The following is a 4,900-nucleotide window of genomic DNA, read 5'->3' as shown; positions in this document are numbered from 1 at the left end:
TGTTAGTCCAGGCTCCAGTTCTATTTTGCACCCTGCTTGGTGATACATTTTCACGCAGATCCATGCACCGGCGACCGTGGTACCATCTCTGGCTGAAGGCGGAAGGAGTTTTGCTCGGGTGGATCTATCTCTCTTCAGGCGAGCCCAATCATCGGGAAGTCTTCCTCTCTCTCTGGGGTCGTTCTGGAGGATTTCCAGTTTCTCTCTCCGGGAGCGATCGGGCAGATTACCAGCCTCTCTCTCCGGGAGCGTTTGAGCGGATTTACCTTTTGCCCTCCGGGGCGGTCTAGTGGATTTACCTTTTTCTCTCCGGGGCTGTCTTGTGGATTACCTTTTTCCCTCCGGGGCTGTCAAGTGGATTACCTTTTTTCCCTCCGGGGCTGTCAAGTGGATTACCTTTTTCCCTCCGGGGCGGTCTAGTGGATTTACCTTTTTCCCCCTTCGGGGTTGTCTAGTGGATTTACTTTTTGCATTTCCCGGCCGAGCGCTCGTGCCCTGTGTCTTGCTTCTGTTCAGGTTTTTGATTACGTCATTGCTAGATCTGTCTGTTTCTAATAAAGGATATTTTGGTGATCCCTGCTTTTGACTCCCATCCTTCTGGCGTGACAGGCGCAGCACCTTTTTTGTCATCCAGGGCTTTGTGTTGGGATAGATCCGGATATATTTGTCCACAGTGACAGTGTCTGTGCAGTGCTTGATGTATCGCTGAACCGCTGCTGTGTACTGCTGCTCCAGGTTCTGGTGTTCAAAAACCTCCCAGTCTGTTGACTCAAAGCAGTCCTGCAGCTGTTGGGAAGCACCTTCAGGCCAGGTTTTTACAATTTTGGTTATGGTAGGAGCTCTTTTCCTGAGGGGGTATGTTGGAATTAAGTGCACGGACATATAGTCTGACAGGCCCAGATGTGGTAGTGGTTTGGCCCTAAAGCCCAACCTAATGTTAGAATAGACCTTGTCCAGTGTATTTGCTCCCCGGGTAGCACACTTAAATCATACTATTAATCAACTATTTCAGGAGCAGAATGTTTATATAAAGAATAGGGCATGCAGTTGCCTCACAGAGTTTTAAAACATTTAAAAACCTATTTCAATGTAAAGTTTATCAACATTAATAATCGCAAAGACAATGCTATAGACAAGGCTATACTAGTAATGATTTTGCCATAATCATGCAGCCCTACTGTCACGATGTAAATCTGTGACCGCGTTGGGACTGAACACACACACATACATATACCGCGCACACATAGACTGCACGTTATCACTGTCTGTTTGCCGGCACCGTACATCATATGTACACAGATATAAGCGCTGTTGTTTGTTACATGTATGACTTATATTTTAAAGAATTAAGATTATGCCTTTCTTCTTTACTGGCTGTTTGTATTATGTCGTGTGACTCGAGTCTTTTGTGTGCTCAGATTTTTTATTATAAATGTAGAAGCGCGGCAAGCGCACCGAAAAAAGCATGGGTGGCCTGATGGTATGCAACGACAGACGGTGAGCGCTTTTCCACACGTTTTTAAATGTTAATGGCCCTATACACACCTTCCACACGTTTATTTTTTATTTCTTCCAATAAGTGGTCGGGACACAATCGACAAAGTGGTGGGGACATATCCCACCTGTCTCACCCTCAAATTACGCCTATGGAAAGTAGGGTTGCACGGTGTACCGGTGCTACGGTAGCATCGCGATGCTAAAGCTTCAAAATACCCGCGATGCCTCTATTTTTGAAACGGTAGTATCGTAGTACCGTAGTTAATGTTGCATATGCGCATTAATATTTATTTGAACACATACATCTGCCTTTTTGCGGTGTTTATCTCCAAAATGAATGTGTGTTTTGAATGTCTCGGACAAGTTAATTATTCAAATTGGCGATTTGAACGAGTTGGTTAAATGATTCAGTGAACTCAGTGGAAAATTGACGCCACCTACTGGCCGTTTTAGTTCTGCATTTAAAGTAAGCTTAATATTTCCCTTTATAAAGACTGCTGTATCAATGAAATTTGTCCAACATTTGAATTAGTTCCTACGTGAAAAATGATCTAGTGTACTTTAGTACTTACTACAGTAGACTACTAAAACTCATAGATACTAGTGTTTTTGAGTCTTATCATAGTAAATATTTAAGTATACTACAGTATTTATAGTATTTACAAATTACTAAATGTAAATGTATTTGCTACAATTTATCCAATTACTACAGTTAATACAACAACATATTCTAGTGCAAAGTATAATACAGTTTACTATATTAAATACAAAATGTTTAATCTAAATCTGTGTTTTTTGTATATATTTGAATTATATGGCACAGCATCGTGATACTACTTGGTATCGAGATACTTCAGCTGGTATAGTATCGTAAGACATGTTTATGGTACCGTGACAACCCTAATGGAAAGTACAATGAACCAACCATGGACTGTCCAGAATAAACGTGTGAACCAACAAGCAAGTGTCATTATTGGAATAATAGTTAATAGTGTCATGGCTCTGCTTCCTTAGTCATGTTTTTCTTGGTCCTGTAGCAGAGCCATGGCAAAGCCTTTGGTTATTTGTGAGAAAGCTTATTTATTATGGTTTTTATTATGGTTATTTGTTTTCTCATGTCTTGTCATCAGCCCCGCCCCTCTCGTTTCTTGTATTGCTTTCCTCTCATGTCTGATTACCCACACATGCCCTGTGTCGTTATCCCTCGTTTGTGTTCCCTATATATACCCTCTTGTTTCTTTGTCCTGTGCTCGTGTAGTACATACGTTGTGGTCATTGTGTTTTGCTGCGTCCTGTGTAAGTGTACTTATGTGCTTACATGGTTGTTTAGTGTCTGTGTTTGCCCGTGTTCCTGTTGCTTTGCCCTGTCTGTGGATTTTAGTTTTATTTTGATCCTGTCTGTATGTTTTGCCCCCTCGTGGGAAGTTTTTATTTTGTATTTATCCTTAGTTGATTTTCCCCCATCGTGGGTTTTTGTTTTGTCTTGTTATTTGTATTAAAGTCATTTGTTAACCCCTTCACTGCCTGCCTGCATTTGGGTTCTTCCCCTTACCTGTCGTGACAAATAGTGCACAACAACAGCCAAGTAATTGTGATCCAAACCGTATCCCCTCTAGTGCAAGTCATAACCAATTGCCTATTATTGTATTGCGTGCGATGCTACAAGACAGCTTTCAAATGAAAATTGCCAATAAATAAAACATATTTTATCTATTGCACCAAACTGTTTTTTTCCATCCATTCACTAATCGTTTATTTTTATTTAATATTTGTATATTATTATTATTATTATTACAATCACTGTATAGGCACTATCACAAGCAATTCAATATAACGGGCCATATGTTAATATAATAATTTATTAATTCCAGCCTATATCTTAATTAAAAATATTATTATATTCCTATCTATTTCCAGGCGCTAATGACATGCAGGCTGTTAACGCATTCAAGTCGTGGCCACAAGATAAGGATGTTGTTCCCTCAACATATGAAGTCGTGGCCACAAGATAAGGAAGTCGTTTCCACAACAAAGTCGTGGCCACGATATAAGTATGTCGTTCCCTCACCATAGGATCTTGAGGGAAAGACTTCACATCGCGTGGCCACAACATAAGGATGTCGTTACCTCAACAAGCTGATCTCGTGGCCACAATATAATATCGTGTTCCCAGGAGGTAATATCTCGTAGCCACGACAAAACTAAGTGAAACGAGCATGTCCCCTCCCGGTCACCGTACTTATTAAATGCGTAGTGCATTAATGAATTTAAATAGTAAAATCTCAAAATGTATTTGAAAATGTGATGTAGAAGAGGGATGAACAATTTGAATAATATACAAATTAAACTATAAATACATGTTTTAATCATTCAAAAAGCCGTTCGTTTATCATTTGCACTTTTAATTCCCTGCTGCTTCTTTAATTTGCTTTTCGATTACCTTATGTTTACTAAATACAATATTAATATTATTCCATTATTAATGCACCTATTAACAAATAAGTCTTATATACAGTAAGCTATACAGTAGCCTGTCCTCACCTCAAATAAACACATTCATGCTGATGATATGATGAAACTTTGATATGCAAAGCATGACACATTTAAATTCAAATACGTATTTTATCTTTTTCAGATTCATGTCAGTTCTCTCTGGATCCAAACACAGAACATAAAATCTCTGTCTGTCTGAAGGAAACAGAGTGGCTACTTGCACTGGAACAGTCCAGCAGTATCCTGATCATCCAGACAGATTTGATGATTATTATGAGGTGTTGTGTAGAGAAAGTGTGTGTGGACGCTGTTACTGGGAGGTTGAGTTGAGTGGGATTGACAGTGTGAGTATATCAGTGTCAAGAACATCAGCAGATAGGGAAATACAGATGAGTCTAAATTTGGATATAATGATCAGTCCTGGAGATTTTTATTTACTCCCTCCAGGTACACATTCTGGCACAATAAGATACAGACCAATGTCCCAGTAGTGTCCAGTTCTTCTAGAATAGGAGTGTATGTGGATCACAGTGCAGGAATTCTGTCCTTCTACAGCGTCTCTGACACAATGACCCTCATCCACAGAGTCCACACCACATTCACTCAACCTCTCTATCCTGGGTTCTGGTTAAATTTGGGCACTTCAGTAAAACTTTATTAGATACATGACCTATGTGGATTTTTCTTCAAGTAATGTTGTCATATCACAGGTATGAGCTGCAAAATAAGTTATGCGCTATTTGTTATTCTTTAATTAACACATTTGCTTATTTTCAGTTAGTATTAATTTTAATCACAAGATTTTAATCACTCAAACTAGATTTTAATCACTCAAACTTAAAGACAGTGCTCCCCAAATTTCACCAGCATGTTTCCTGTCCCACCAGAGGAAACAAACTTTGGACCATGT

This window comes from Triplophysa rosa, linkage group LG16 (genome assembly GCF_024868665.1).
Source record: "Triplophysa rosa linkage group LG16, Trosa_1v2, whole genome shotgun sequence".
Classification (NCBI taxonomy): Eukaryota; Metazoa; Chordata; class Actinopteri; order Cypriniformes; family Nemacheilidae; genus Triplophysa; species Triplophysa rosa.
The sequence above is the reverse complement of the archived record's forward strand: the minus strand, read 5'-3'. Positions refer to the sequence as shown.